The 16,985-nt window shown below is 50.1% G+C and overlaps 1 pseudogene; it reads left to right on the forward strand.

Moving 5' to 3' along the window:
- The first annotated feature begins 669 nt into the window (after positions 1–669).
- Positions 670–16,019, forward strand: LOC144798078 (transmembrane protein 201 pseudogene; annotated as a pseudogene).
- Positions 16,020–16,985: the final 966 nt, after the last annotated feature.

The raw sequence follows: 16,985 nt of genomic DNA on the forward strand, positions 1-16,985 counted from the left end.
GGTGCTCACCCCCCTTGGTTTTTGTTTGTGGGGCTACAGGCGCTCTGCTTGTTGGGGAATGCCTGCCCAGGTTGGCGGGCATAGCAGGGTAGCAGGGAGGGGGGTTGGTTCTGAGGGTCGGTGGGGATGGGGGGTTTTCTACTGTTTTGTTTTGTTTCCAATGTCTTTGGTTTGGCTCCTGTGGCACTATTGGTCAGCAAGCGGAGAGAGACGGGTGGGGAGGGTAGGCTCTTACCTTCTCGGATATCAGTAGTACTCATCCACAATGCATACATCACACGCCAGACACATTAGCATATTGTCCTGGAACGTTAAGGGCCTCCAGAACAAAATTAAGCGCATCATGGTGCTCCAGTATCTACATAGACATGCACCAGACATTGTCCTCCTCAGGAGACACATCTAATGGGCAACCACTGTAAGGCCCTTCATAGATTCGGCTACACAATGCGGGCACACGCTGGCTTTACCATGGGCTCGAGGGGAGTGGGAATCCTCATCCGGAACACCTTACCTATAGTGCTTGGGAAGCAATGGTTAGACCCCTTAGGCCGATATGCGTCACTCACAGCTCAATGGGAGGGTAGGTCTATTACTCTCTGCTCCCTATATATCCCACCTAAGCTACATAGTACCACCCTCCCTGACATCGGGAAGTTGCTACTGGACATGACGCCGGGGATCCGGATTCTAGGGGGTGACATGAATGCCGTCATGGATAGGGAGCTAGATAGATCGCAGGTACTCCCTGCCAGGGGAAGGTCTTGTCAATTCCGGGACTTTCTGCGGGCCATGGGTTTGGTCGATCTTTGGAGGGCACATAACCCCATGACTCGACAATACACTCACATCTCGGCGGCGCATGGCTCTGGCTCCAGGATTGACTATATACTAACGCAGGCGTGGGAGCATGGACTTGTTCCTGGGAGGGTGTCATAGAGCGAGGGGGATTTCTGACCACTCGCCGGTGGAAGTGCGCCTGCGCGGTCCGGATCGGATCCAGATGGGTCCCCCCCAGCTGGACACCTTTTTATTTAAAGATCAGGAGTTTCAGGAGGTTTTCAGGGAGCGGGTCGACCAATACTTCTTGGACAATGTAGGGTCTGTCAGTTCACCGGGTATAGTATGGGAGGCGTACAAGACGGTTGCTAGGGACTTTGTGCAGGCGGAGGTGGGGAAACGCCGTTAAGAGAAATCCGCACTACTGGACTCCCTAGAACGAGACCTTCAGGACCTGGATGAGGCACAGGCTGAATCCCCGGAGCAGGACCGAGATAGGAGGCATAGGCAGCGGCTCCTAGAAAAGGAGATTAGGGACGTGCTCACTGAGCAGGCGAGATCCCATGCCCTGGCAGTACAGAGGCGGGTGTATGACTTGGGAGACAAGGCCAACAAAATGATAGCCTGGCTGGAGAGACAAGACCGGGAACGTAACTGGGTCCCGAGAATTGAACAGGCGGATGGGTCTGTACACGTTACAGGCGAGGAAATTGCAGCCGCATTTGCACGATACTACGAGATACTTTACAAGTCACACACCGCACGTCAGGAACAGGACTGCAGAGACTTCCTTGCTCCCTTGCAATTGCCTACCTTGGACCAGGCTGATAGAGAGAGCCTAGAAGCGCCCATAACAGTGCAGATAATTGAGAAATGCCATGGGAGACATGCAGGCAGGTAAGGCGCCCGGGCCCAATGGGTTCCCGGCAGAAGCATTCGGGTGTGTGTCGGGCCGACTGGCGCCGCACATGCTGAGTATGTTTAACGAAGCTAAGCAGGAGGGGGTACTTCCCAAAGATTTGCGGTTGGCAACAATCGTGGTCATACACAAGGCCGGCAAACTGCAAGACTTGTGTAGCTCCCATAGGCCCATCTCCTTACTTAACTTCGAGACCAAGGTCCTCGGTAAAATTTTGTCCACCAGGTTAGGGGCGGTAATACAATTGTTGATCCACCCAGACCAGTACACAGGAGCACTCGTCTCAATTTACGGCGCCTATTTGGGGTCCTGCAGGAGGTCTCTGCGAGGCCCGGAGTGCCGCCGGCCTTGCTATCACTAGACGCTCATATGGCCTTTGATAGTATAGAATGGCACTACCTCTACGCAGTTCTGGAAAAACTGGGCTTTGGGGAGCACTTCCGAGCATGGGTGCGGCTGTTGTATACTGCACCACTGGCAAGAGTCCGGGTTAATGGAGTGCTGTCAAGAGAATTTTGTCTCAGCCGGGGCACGCGTCAGTGCTGCCCCTCTCACCCACATTGTTCGTACTAGCGCTGGAACCACTGGCGCACTGGGTCCGGACCAATCCCTTGGTGTGGGGTATCGACCTGGGAGGGGTCTGGGAGGAGCGTATCTCCCTGTACGCTGATGACATCCTCCTGTATGTCCAGAGGCCGGTTGCCTCCATCCAGAGGCTGATGGAAATAATAGGAGAGTTTTGCACTTACTCTGGATACCACATAAACTGGAGCAAGTCCCTGGGACATGTCCTAGTGGGGCCGCAACCACGGCTGCCGGTGGAGTGCGGTGATATCCCCTGGAGGGAGGTTTTTAAATATCTGGCAATCTGGATTACACATTCAGATGCGGAGTTCCTGCGTCTGAACGTTTCGGCGCAGCTAGACAGGCTGCGCGGAGACGTGGAGCACTGGAGGTGTCTACTATTCTCATTGATGGGGCGCGCAGTTTTATTCAAAATGATGGCCCTCCCCCTCCTGCTCTATGCCCTACAGTGTGCCCCCTTCCTGGTCCCGGACCAGATTTTTAGGACGATTGAATCAGCACAGCGCTCCTTGCTGTGGAGTGGTGGGTGTCCGAGAATTGCCCTTAAGAAACTACAGAGGGACCCATATGAGGGCGGGTTGGCTGTACCGGACGTCTGCCTATATTATTGGCGACGCAATTAGTCACTGTAAATGGATGGGTGTTCTCCCCGCTGGCAGAACCTGCATACAGGGTAAACAGACTAGCTTTCGGCAACAACACCTACCTAGAAGCCCTATATACTAATGGTAGGCATGGCCGACCTCTCTCCCCCCAAACGGCAGAGGTGGTTGCAGTTTGGAAACGAGCAACAAAAGTGCTCGGCTGAGAAGCGCAGCTCACGGAGCAGACCCCTTTGTGGGCTGGGTCCTTTCTGCCAGCAGTGGCAAAATTGCAGGATCTGCGTAGATGGAGCCTAATAGGCATCGAGCTGCTGGGGGACATTTGGAAACGGGGAGAGATGATGAAATTCACAGATCTACAGGCAGAATATCAGATGGAGAGTGGCGAATTCTTCCACTACCACCAGCTTAGGTGTGCTCTGCACCGACACCTGGCCCCAGGAGAGAAGTTATCTGAATATGCTCCGCTGGAGGACAGACTACTATTGGACCCCATGATCGACAAAGCGATCTCACTCACCTATAGAAACTCATTAATAACATCCCGGACATGCTGGGGCCCCTTCGGGAAAAGTGGGAGACGGATGTGGGGCTGCTGGAGGACGATGACTGGGGGAGGCCCTGCAGTGCCCCCGGGAGGTGGTGATTCGCACTAGGTTCCGGCTGGTCCAGCTCCGCATCCTGCACAGGTCATGCACTCCGAGAACCACACAGTACCACATGGGATATGTAGACTCCCGCTTCAGCATACGGGGGTGCGGGGAGGAAGGGACCTTCTTCCATATCCTGTGGGACTGTGCGAAGACCAGGGTTTTTTGGTCCAGCTTGACTGGCATGTCGGAGGTGGTGGGAGCAGAGGTCCCGCTGGAGGCCAGATGGCATGTGTTGGGGGTTACTAATATTATCACAGCATGTTTTTATTTATCTTTGTATCTTTTATCATTTATCATTATGATAATCTCTTAACTGTGTAAAGTATACCCAACATTAGTTATGAAGCACCACAATGACCATGGTAGTAAACATCACATAAAGCTCAAACACCATCTTCCTGACAACACTCATCTTTCGTTTTATTTTGACCACTCTAATATGGCCGCCATTGGCAACCGAATGTAGTCATTTGTTCATCCCGTTACGTTTGTAGACGCCCCTTAGTATCACGTGGTTACATTATCTTTATCGAGACCGCAACCACGGACACGGCAAAGCTATTACGAAGAACAGCATGAAACGCGACTGATGTACACCGTATTTCAAAAGTAAGTTTACTCGTACCGCAATAATCGCGAACAGACTCACGTCCCTTTGGAGCATAATATTAGAATGCTCATTGACATTGGTTTCGTTATTGTTTTACAGTAATCAAGATGCTACGGCCATTTAAACACGTGAGTGAACATCCTTTCTGCTACCACTTCACCCACACGGGTAATTACAAGCATGGACACACGGGGTTATAGAAAGTTATACTTAAAACACAACCAAAGACTCACATTGTTTGTACCTTGTGTAAAGATTTATGTTGCTTGCATTTTTTAAACATTGGTTTGGTTAAGACTCATAAGAGGCTAAGACACTAACCCCCAGATTCATGAAACCCATTTTCTGCGAATTCTAAATTGCGAGAAATACGAATCGCAATTTAGAATTTGCATAATGGGATTCATGAAATTCTGCGAAAAAAATAGCGATTCGCATTCGGCCGCAAAAGCCGATTGCGATTTTCCCTAAATCGCAGAATAATCGCTAAATCGGACAATTTCCGCGTTGAAATTGCGATCTCGCTATTAGCGAAATCGCAAATTGCGATCTCGCTAATAGCGAGGTCGCAAAGACGGGAAGTCGCATTTCGAGCACAGTGATGACATCACAACCAGGAAGCAGGCAGTTCCCTCCCTCATTCTGAATACTGAGGCTGATTTGGAAGCAGCACTGCCCAGATCTCTACTCTAAACCGCCTCCAGCTTTGAATCAGGATACACCCCACTGCAGCAATGTCACAGGAAGCAGCAGGGACCAGTTCCACAGGGAGAAAGAGAAAAATGTAATTCTCCGAACAGGAGCTTGAACATCTGATTGAGGGAGTCAGTAGAGATCATGACAGACTGTTCGGGAAGTACTCCAGGAGGGTGCCAGAGGCCGACAAACGGCGAATTTTGCTGCGCATCCGCGCAAAAGTCAATTCAGTTGGAGTCACCCAGCGATCAATCGACAAACTCAAGAAGAGGTGGTACGACCTCCGAGGTCGTGCCAAGGAGAGGTCGTGCCAAGGAGAGGATCGCCGAGAGGCTGGGTGAGCCTGTTACAACAGGAGGGGGAGAGCCAACAGTCCCTCCCAACAACCCATTGGAGGACCTCGTTGAGGACACCTTGCAACCTGAGGCATGCGTGGGGGTAACCTGGCTGGACTCCTCCCGACCTAGCCAAGAAAGCCAAGGCAAGTGCCATGCGACTGCGACCCTGTCCCCTAACAATGGCCATGACCCTAGAGCTACCCATTAGAAACCCCAGTCATGCAGCCCATGCACACCAGAAAATCCCTATTGCATTGTGGGACATGTAGTCTGACCACAATTTACATTCAGTCCCATACAGCCAGATATGTCCTAATAGAGTCAATCCAACAGCCAGTCAGGGAATGCTAGCCTGCATGCATGTAGCAACCTTCCATGTGCAAGATACATGCTATTAATCAACGTCCACTTTACATCACAGGTGGCGCTGAAGATACCAGCAGCGACAGTGAGGGGCTGCAAATTGACGAGAATCCTGAGGATTCTGAGGGTGACGCACATCCATCCACACAACCAGGTCCATCAGGGTGAGCACCAGCGCCAGCAGCCTTACCACCACCTGCAACGCCAGCAACAACAGGCGCACCACAACCGCCAACTGTGACACCCATGCCAGTGGCATCGGCAACACCAGCAGCCGCCAGGCCACCAACACAACGCACACCTACTGTGCCCACCCAGTCCAGCGGACAGGTCAGGGAGCGGCGCCAAACTACACCACGCGCCGGCAGGAGTGGGATGACTGTGCGTGTGCCGGGTCTTTCAATAGAGCGCTGCATGCTGCACGTCCACCAACAACAGGCAGGACACCTTGCAGCAATACATCTGCAGCTGCACAATACAGCCAGGAATGTTGGCCAGCTGTCCGCCCGGGTGGAGCGAATGACCACAGCAGTGGAGGCAAACACTGAGGCCATGCTGACCCAGCGGGACCTCACCCGGCGCCGCCACCGCCAGCTCCTAACACGCCTCTCGGCGTACATGCGCTCCAATTATATACTTGGCAACGCAACATCCCAGCTGTCCCGAAGATCATTGGCCATGCAAATCCAGATGGTCCAATGCTGCCAGGACGTGGCACGGGCACTTGAGCAGGCAACCACTGCAGTTCAGGCTCTGCAGGCAACTGGCCACGGCCAGGCGGAAGGGGATGACGCTAGTGAGGGAATATCTAGCAACAGCAGCCTGTCTTTGCCACCGGTTAGAGTTCCCCGCGGCAGCAGCAGGCCCATTGCGGCATCACGGGCGAATCCGGAGGAAGATGTGGAGAGGCGAATCGGAGCCTCGGGCCGGAGGCACCATTGACATTTTTGCTCATCATGCAGGGACATGCTGATGAGAAAAGCATGCCCTCTAACAAATCAGGAGATGTATGACGCAATACACCTCAAATGTATCTTTTGAAAATAATGCAATATTATTGTGAAAACAACAATAATATTTATTCAATAACAGTACATCAGACTCATGTCATTATTTCAATTGTCATGCATGAGTGAAGTGTTGGGTGACGGGAGTGGGTGCACTAGAAACAGTTAATTGTGATTTGGTTGCGGCGTCTGTGTCCTTCAGCTGGATTTTCCTCGCGTGCACGACGCGCATGTGCAGGTGGGCGGTTGTCCCCTTCCGACTCACTGCCAGATATCTCTACAGGTATCCTGCGCTTGGTAGCAATGTTGTGGAGTATTGCACACACGGCCACGATGCGGCAGCAGACCTCAGGCTCGTATTTGAGGGCCCCACCAGTCTTGTGCAGTATGCGGAAGCGGCTCTTCAAAAGGCCAAATGTCCTCTCAATACAATTTCTAGTGCAGATGTGTGCAGCATTGTAACGCCATTGCTGTGGTGTGGCAGGGTTGAGGTATGGGGTGAGGAGGTACTCACGGAGACCGTAGGTGCTGTCACCTGAATGAAAGGAGCAGAGGGTGAGTGCCTGTTATGCGCAGCAACATGGTGACAATGTATCATTTAGTGGTACAAAAGGGGGTGGTAATGAACGGAGCATCTGAACCAATCAAACACTCACACCCAGTCAAAAGATCTGGGTTTAATCTATGACTGTTCTTTAGCCCACTCTGCCACCCCAGTTCAGACATGGCTATATGCAAATCAGTTTGACCCTGTGCCTCATGGGAACAGTCCAGCCCGAACTGCCAAGCCATGCCTTCCCTGGACCGGAAACAAGCTTCCGAGGACCAGTTTCTGGCATTACAGCCGTCTTCAGCCCGGCTTGCTTGAATCCAGTGGCAAAGTGAGCAAGGGACTCACGTCTGAGCATACCCTGCCACACTTAAGGCGGCCAAAAGCGGTACAAAAAGGGGTGGTAATGGACGGAGCATCTGAACCAATCAAACACTCACACCCAGTCAAAAGATCTGGGTTTAATCCATCACCGTTCTCTAGCCCACTCTGCCACCCCAGTTCAGACATGGCTATATGCAAATCAGTTTGACCCCGTGCCTCATGGGAACAGTCCAGCCCGAACTACCAAGCCATGCCTTCCCTGGACCGGAAACAAGCTTCCGAGGACCGGTTTCTGGCATTACAGCCATTTTCAGCCCGGCTTGCTTGAATCCAGTGGCAAAGTGAGCAAGGGACTCGCGCCTGAGCATATCCTGCCACACTTATGGCGGCAAAAAGCGGTATAAAAGGGGGTGGTAATGGATGGAGCATCTGAACCAATCAAACACTCACACCCAGTCAAAAGATCTGGATTTAATCCATCACCGTTCTTGGCAGTTCGGGCTGGACTGTTCCCATGAGGCACAGGGTCAGACTGATTTGCATATAGCCATGTCTGAACTGGGGTGGCAGAGTGGGCTAAAGAACGGTGATGGATTAAACCCAGATCTTTTGACTGGGTGTGAGTGTTTGATTGGTTCAGATGCTCCATCCATCACCACCCCCTTTTGTACCGCTTTTGGCCGCCATAAGTGTGGCAGGGTATGCGCAGACGTGAGTCCCTTGCTCACTTTGCCACTGGATTCAAGCAAGCCGGGCTGAAGACGGCTGTAATGCCAGAAACCGGTCCTCGGAAGCTTGTTTCCGGTCCAGGGAAGGCATGGCTTGGCAGTTCGGGCTGGACTGTTCCCATGAGGCACAGGGTCAGACTGATTTGCATATAGCCATGTCTGAACTGGGGTGGCAGAGTGGGCTAAAGAACGGTGATGGATTAAACCCAGATCTTTAGACTGGGTGTGAGTGTTTGATTGGTTCAGATGCTCCGTCCATCACTACCCCCTTTTGTACCGCTTTTGGCCGCCATAAGTGTGGCAGGGTATGCTCAGATGTGAGTCCCTTGCTCACTTTGCCACTGGATTCAAGCAAGCCGGGCTGAAGACGGCTGCAATGCCAGAAACCGGTCCTCGGAAGCTTGTTTCCGGTCCAGGGAAGGCATGGCTTGGCAGTTCGGGCTGGACTGTTCCCATGAGGCACAGGGTCAGACTGATTTGCATATAGCCATGTCTGAACTGGGGTGGCAGAGTGGGCTAAAGAACGGTGATGGATTAAACCCAGATCTTTAGACTGGGTGTGAGTGTTTGATTGGTTCAGATGCTCCGTCCATCACTAGCCCCTTTTGTACCGCTTTTGGCCGCCATAAGTGTGGCAGGGTATGCTCAGACGTGAGTCCCTTGCTCACTTTGCCACTGGATTCAAGCAAGCCTGGCTGAAGACGGCTGTAATGCCAGCAACCGGTACTCGGAAGCTTGTTCCCGGTCCAGGTAAGGCATGGCTTGGCAGTTCGGGCTGGACTGTTCCCATGAGGCACAGGGTCAGACTGATTTGCATATAGCCATGTCTGAACTGGGGTAGCAGAGTGGGCTAAAGAACGGTGATGGATTAAACCCAGATCTTTTGACTGGGTGTGAGTGTTTGAATGGTTCAGATGCTCCGTCCATCACCACCCCCTTTTGTACCGCTTTTGGCCGCCATAAGTGTGGCAGGGTATGCTCAGACGCGAGTCCCTTGCTCACTTTGCCACTGGATTCAAGCAAGCCGGGCTGAAGAGGACTGTAATGCCAGAAACCAGTCCTCGGAAGCTTGTTTCCGGTCCAGGGAAGGCATGGCTTGGCAGTTCGGGCTGGACTGTTCCCATGAGGCACAGGGTCAGACTGATTTGCATATAGCCATGTCTGAACTGGGGTGGCAGAGTGGGCTAAAGAACGGTGATGGATTAAACCCAGATCTTTTGACTGGGTGTGAGTGTTTGATTGGTTCAGATGCTCCGTCCATCACCACCCCCTTTTGTACCACTTTTGGCCGCCATAAGTGTGGCAGGGTATGCTCAGACGTGAGTCCCTTGCTCACTTTGCCACTGGATTCAAGCAAGCCGGCTGAAGACGGCTGTAATGCCAGAAACCGGTCTTCGGAAGCTCGTTTCCGCTCCAAGGAAGGCATGGCTTGGCAGTTTGGGCTGGACTGTTCCCATGAGGTACAGGGTCAGACTGATTTGCATATAGCCATGTCTGAACTGGGGTGGCAGAGTGGGCTAAAGAACGGTGATGGATTAAACCCAGATCTTTTGACTGGGTGTGAGTGTTTGAATGGTTCAGATGCTCTGTCCATCACCACCCCCTTTTGTACCGCTTTTGGCTGCCATAAGTGTGGCAGGGTATGCTCAGACGTGAGTCCCTTGCTCACTTTGCCACTCAATTCAAGCAAGCCGGGCTGAAGACGGCTGTAATGCCAGAAACCGGTCCTCGGAAGCTTGTTTCCGGTCTAGGGAAGGCATGGCTTGGCAGTTCGGGCTGGACTGTTCCCATGAGGCACAGGGTCAGACTGATTTGCATATAGCCATGTCTGAACTGGGGTGGCAGAGTGGGCTAAAGAACGGTGATGGATTAAACCCAGATCTTTTGACTGGGTGTGAGTGTTTGATTGGTTCAGATGTTCCGTCCATCACCACCCCCTTTTGTACCGAATGTACCATTTAGTGGCATGTGTACTTACCTAGAAGGTGTCCTTCGCCAAAGTCTGCCCTGGCCAGTCGTGTGTGCATGCCGCTGTGCCGGAATATGAATGAGTCATGTGTGCTCCCCGGGTATTGTGCCACTATGTCCGTGATGATTGTCTTAGCATTGCACACCATCTGGATATTCAGGGAGTGGTAGGACTTGCGGTTCCGGTACATGTATTCTGTTTGTGCAGGTGGGCAGATGTGGATGTGGGTACAGTCTATGCATCCAATTACATGGGGGAATTGTGCAATGTTGTAGAAATCCAGCTTGGTTTGATTCAAGTCCTGTTGGGTGGTTAAGAATGTGATGTAATGGTTTAGCCGGGTCAGCATTGCCTCCAGGAAACTCCTTAGGCAGCGGGGCATGGTGCTCTGGGAGATCCCCCCTGCGACGGCAACCACCCCCTGGAAGCTTCCGGAAGCCAGGAGGTGCAGGCTGCACAAGACCTGTACATGGGTGGGCACGGCATTGGTCCTCCTTGTTGGGTGCTGCATTAGGGGGTCTAGGTCCCGGATCAGCTTAGTGATCATTGGCCCATTCAGGCGGTACTTGGAGTAGATTTGCTCCGCAGTTTGGCCCAGTAGGGTGATCCGCTGGTGAAATATTTGCTCCTGTAACCTGCGTCTGTTCTGTGCTGCTCGCTGAAGCCTTCGCCGCCTGACCACCATGTAGAGTCCTGGCATTGTGAGAGTCCTCATGCTCCAGCTGCGTATCCTTAAGTGTGTTTGGTTAGGCCTGCACCTGTGGGTAGTTTGTTGAAGATATATTTTTTTTTCCTTAATGGTTACCACCTGGTTTGGGTTCTCCTTAAATTGCGCGTCGCTAATAGCGATTTTCGGGTTTTTCGCTTTTTGCGACTTTTCTTGAATAGTGATTCCGATTGTTTAGCGATTTCGCAAATTAATTTGCAGAATCCATGGTTTGTCGCAATTTCCGATTCGCTAAAGGGCTTCTTCCAGGATTCTGCGAATTACTTTGCGAACTCGCAATTTTTCTTTAGCGAATTCGCTATTTTAAACTTTTCACTATCATGAATTCCTTTTCTTCATATTGCGATTGCAATTGCTGATTCGCAGCTATTGCGGTCGCAATTTTGCTGCATGAATCTGGCCCTAAATCCTTTCATTGACAGGAAAGCTCCCGGAAGAAGGCCACTATGGCCGAAATGCATCGGAGCATTGTGTAAAGATTCAATGTACGATTACAAACAGACAAACGTGAAAATGAAATGAAAAAGAATTCTAAACTTCACAAATGAATGAAATGAATAAAATAAATGATGCTTATGTTTGAAAACAAATAACTGAAGGAGTCTTGTTTTCTAAGAACCAAAGGCGTGCCTCAACAAGGGATGCTTCCAACGTTTGGAAGCACATTTTCAGTTTTGGGGGTTACTAGTGACATCACCTGGCCGAAGGGGGACAAGATCAGGTTAGCCCTGGCGAGTATGATAGCTAAAAGGAACATTGCAATGCTGTGGGGTAGCGATCTGTTACCAACGGTGGAGGAGTGGGAGCAAGACCTGGATTGGTGCCAGTGAGCGGAGAAGGTGATTTCCAAAATTAGAGGTTGCCCAAAGAAATGGGAAAAGGTATGGGAGGCCTGGAGGCGCTATAGAGGGGAATGGCTGGATTCGCAGTCGACTGTGGAACCAACGTGAGGAGGGCACAGGGTGGAGCCTCTTGCTGTTAGGTATGCACCAACAACAACAGGGTCTGGGGGCGCCCGTCCTGTGCGAGCTCCCCAGGGACATAGCTGTATTATGGTAGGGTGCTAAGGTCTGCATAGGGAGTGGGGGGTTTGGAAGGGGGATGTTCTATCCTTTCATATCCTTTCGGAAGCAGAGTTCGGCCCGGGACCAGGGTTCGATTCCCAACGTGGCAGGGTCTTGGGCCATGGTCAGCGGACTCGATAATTCTCGCCTCGGTGCCTACTCAAACCATGGGTCCCACTCAGCAACTCTGGGCAATAGCTTGCTTAATCTCTACTAACGGCCCATCAGCGCCGGGGATGCTTGTCTTCACCTTGGAGATGCCCAGGAGGGACCATCTCACAGTGAAAGCCAGGATGGGTTCCCCAGCGGTATACAGCGCCGGGACACCCCTTTGCTGGGGCAGCTGTGCGCTTTACAAGTATACGACATTTAACATTTAACATTTAACATGTATGTATTGGGGGATCAAAATTGGTTTGTTTTATGGGTGGGTCGATGCTGGGTGGGAGGGATGGCCGTAGCGGGTAGGATTGATTTTCTTGATATGACTATGGTTGATTGTGTCAATGCTTGCCAATGAATTGCTGCTGCTACCTGATGTGCAATGTTGAGGAGCTGGGTTGTTCAATAAAAAGACTTTAAAAAAAACAAAAAGAAAAAAAACAACCCTGGCAAATTTTTCAAGACCGGCTCCCATACGGGCCGCAACGAGCTAGCGCAGCGAGTGAGCCCGACTGCTACTAGGGGGGTTTCGGGGGGGTTCTCCCCCCAAGAAAATTTTGGAAAAAGACAGACCAAAATGGTGAATTTTACAGCACATTTTTCATTACATATTCAATTGTATCAACTTTCAAAGCACAGTAAATAGTAGATGATGACCTTAAAGATCACCAGGTTACCCACCAAGGCATATGTACCCATAGATCTTCTTTCAGAGAGCACCAAAAATAGACACAAGTAGTGAATCAGAAAGAACAAAGTAAAAGTGACACCAGCCCCCACATGGTGTGTAGCGAGCAAGCACAGTGAGCAACCACTACTACGGGGAGTTTGGGGGGTTCTCTCCCCAAGAAAATTTGAGACAGAAAGTACAAAACAAAGCATTTTTCAACACATTTTTCATTTCATATTAGATTGTATTAACTTTTATAGCATAGTAAATGATTACCTTATGGAGCACCAGGATATCCAGTCATAAATCACAGACATTCCTACAGAGAACACTAAAAAAGAAATGTCAAGCACGAAACATGAATTTAAATATAACCAATTTATTCTTCATATAAAATAGCATAAAGTCATTTAAAAATGCAGTTAACCTCGAACAATTGTGAAAAGGTTTATAGTAAAAAGTGTACAAGACAATGTGTACTTCAACCCTTGTGTTACCAACACTTTTACAAAGAGCTGCTACTCTTTAGTGCGACCGGAAGTAACACTTCTAAAGAGGACTGATTTCCTTTCTTGGCTCAGCACGTCACTGCCAGGGTGTAAGAACTGTGACAGGTCAGTGACTGCACTTCTGAGGTGAATGCAGCAATATAGGGCAGTGAGAACCCACTTTATTTTAAACATTTGCTAACCAGTTTGCAGCAAAGCCGTGTGTGGGCTGATGCATTTTTTGTTTGCTTTTTATTCAGAATGACTGATCTTTGTAGTGGTCTGGTGCAACTGCAAGATTTGGGTGCCCTTTGCGGTGAGATGTTCTGCCGTAAGGGTGCACTCACTGAATAGTTCTTCAAAAGGGAAGTGTCTGAATTTCTCAGTTCATTGAGGAAAAAAGGCCCATAATAATAATATATATTTTTTTAAAGTAACAGAAGACCAGTTAGGTTTCCCCTGAGTGAGGCAGTGTACGTTTTGCCAATTCATTTTCCTGTGTATGTATTCTCTAATGAGTTCTGGAAAAAGCCTGAGTGATGCTTTAGCCGAAATATAGCGAAGGCTCTCTGCCTTCTCCTGCTCCCTGCTCACCACATACCCTCGAGGTCCTCCTGGATTCCAGGTTGATGCATGTAGCATGTTTCGATCACTGAGGGGTGGTGATTGCTCATGGCTGGCTAAGTTACATGGAGGATCGGGGTCTAGGATAGCCGCTCCCCGAGTCATCAATCAGAGCCTGCCTGGCCTAGAGCCTGAGGCCAGCCACCACCTCGCTCCGCCCCTGCTCACAACAAACAAAACCACTACTTTTAATTAATTTCTCTGGCCTGGTCGCGACACCTTCGTACAGTGCAGCCCAGTGCCCACCACCCAGTGGTTGAAGTGAGAGAAAAAAAGTAGGGCTTCTAAGGTCTTGTGGGGCCTTCTAAGGTCTAGCATGGGAATGTGCTTCCTCAGGGGAGTGGTCTGGTGGACTGGTCATAAGGCTGAACCTGGCTCTCCAGTTTCACATTCAAAAGCTCTGACCATAGTGCCCCCTCCTCTCCCCACTGAACACCTTACTGCCCCACTGAGAGAAACTTGCACTGCACTGACCCGCTATAAACACCTGGATGTGACTCCATTCAAATCACGCACTAGACAAGAGCAGTGTGCTGCCTAAAATAGAAATTAACAACATTCTAGAAAAAGCAAACACTCATAGAGAATATAAGATTAAGTAAAGCATGTGAAATGTAAGCAGGAAACAACATGGTTACCTTTTTCTTTTTACACTCATTATTCAGAAATTAGTGAGTGCTTTTGCCTGAAAAGTTAAGGCCATGATTACAGGGCTTAGAAGGGACCCTTTTAAATGCCCATTGCTTATATCCTTAAGCAGTATGGTTTAAAAAGACCACGTTTGTGAACACAAAGCCGCTGTACATATTTTGCTTTCCAATTCACCCATCAAGCAGGTATTTCAGTACCTCCAGAAATAGTGCACTTTCCCACCCAGGGTAAGTAATGTTGAGAGATGAGAAAATAAAAGTAGTGCTTCACTGGCATACACTGTAAAGTGGCACTTATGGGTTTAGGTGTGAATAAATCAATTTGGCTACCTTGCAACCACTCCTGTCTTGCTTTAGTTTGTTAGTTAGTTAGTTATTTTTCATGTTCTGAATATTTTATTTCTCTCCACCCCGAGGCTGAACACTTAGAAATTGAATACCTGAAGAATGCTTGGAGCTACACACTGAGCCATCAGCTGGGTGTTACATGATTCGGACTCCTTGCCTGCCTACTGGCCATGGGATTGGCTGGGCGAATAAGGTTGTGCCGGATTGATGCCTTTGCCTTTTTCCTCTGGGTCCTGGTGACAGGGCTGCACCTGACTGAGCACTACCTGAAAGCCAATACTCTTGCCTGGATGGACAGCTTCAAATTGGGTGCCATGTCTGTTCGCTGTTTGGTCAGTTTTGCCACAGCTGTTGCCACCCAGAAGCCCACAGGACAGCGAAGGTGCCGGCCACGAAGGTTTCTCTCTGGTGATTCCTTGACCCCATTTCAAAATACAGGTCCAGTGGATTCCTCTGCTCCATTGCAGTTTCTGCTGACTCCTCCTAGCATGCTCCAGATGATGAACCAGAACGTTTACCGCACCTCACTACGATCCTTCCCTTCCTCTCTTCGTGGACGCCTGAATAGGGCGCTTTCCCTTGGCACCATCCCATCTCTGTTCAGTGGGACTCGACATTCATCCCAAATCTTGCAGTCTAGGGAGTCTCCTGGATCTGATTATTTCTCGCTCCTGTCCGGCAGCTGCCCCTCATCTCCTATTCCCTCGCCATTTCCTTCCATTGCAGAATGAGTCACTTCCAGCTCTGGTTCCTTTCTCTTCCGTCTCCCCCTAATCAGTCCAGCACGCCTCAACCTGAAGGGGCAGAAATTACGTTAGTTTCCTTCCCATTACGAAGCACCACAGACTCCGACTGGCTCGGACGAGACTTTCCTCCCCGACAGCAGCGGATTTTCTTCTGAGCTCCTCTCATTCCCTATTCAGCGTGGTGGGCATGTAAAAACATTTGTCATTGGGCAGAGCGTATACAGTGAGATATCCAGAAGAAAAGAAGACAGTTCTTCTCATTCGTCCAACTGCCAGGTGGACACCACGATCAAGGGATACCTTGAAGAGTCTGGAGGGGATTTTTTGGGAACACCTTCATTTGTGTGATGCTTGCAGTGAGCCTGGCTGTAAATGCCACATTCACGTCTGCCTACCTCTACCAGGCCCTGCGCTGAGGGACTCCAGCCAGCTGGCCTTCTTGGACTATCTGCCATAACTTGCTGTCCTGCAGCATATACATGCACTGCCTCAGTTCTGGCCTGGAGCCACATCACCACTAGGACCTGCTGCTGTGTGAAGGGAACGCTGCTGTTTGCAGGGTGTTAAGAAAACATTAGGAGAGAGTCACTGGGGCACCGTTTTCTTGAACTTTGCAGATTTGGCATACTGGACCTCTCATTGCTCCCTTCCATGTGTCTCTTCTGTATAGATAGGGTATGGAAAAGTGAAATAAATCTTTTCGTTGGGTATCTAAAAAAACCCCAAAAGAAGACGTTTCCAGCAAACGTGTTTTTGTTTTTTGAATCCATTTCACAGGGAAGCAAATAAATGAAAGGAGGAAAAAAAGGTAATGCCTGGCTGTTCTTAATGTAATGCCTGTCTCTGACTCACGCAGGGGTCGGTTTCACAAGGTCAATTCGGCCCCAGTAACAGAACCGGCCCCCTGTCACAAAACCAGTCCCCACCCCCTCCAGCCTACCGGGGGATTGCCCTGTGCCCGGACTTACCAGTCCGGCCCTGAACAGAAATGAGATGTTAAACACTGTGACGATTTTCATTGTCAAGATGTTTGCCTGAGCTGGTTTCACATCCTGCTGCTTAGCACCAACATAGGTAACCTTGCACCACGGTGCAACGGTGACTGTGTTGCAGACACAATTGTTTTTGTGCTCTGAAGGGGCACCTTCCTGCATAAAAACAATCCTTAGAGGCGTTTTTATCTTTCTAAGTGTGCTGCATAATGCATAACATGGAGTACAAGAGATATTTCTTCTTGTTGTAAATTTTCTGGAATGGCGTCGCATTTTGATGCATTTTCAGGTTTAGCAATTTTAGTAAATCTGGGAATGTGCCCAAATCCATGGGTGGGTGCGTAAGAACACCCATGCTCCACACATTGAATGCCTTCTCAGGGCAGAGTA

Source organism: Lissotriton helveticus, chromosome 12 (assembly GCF_964261635.1).
Source record: "Lissotriton helveticus chromosome 12, aLisHel1.1, whole genome shotgun sequence".
NCBI lineage: Eukaryota > Metazoa > Chordata > Amphibia > Caudata > Salamandridae > Lissotriton > Lissotriton helveticus.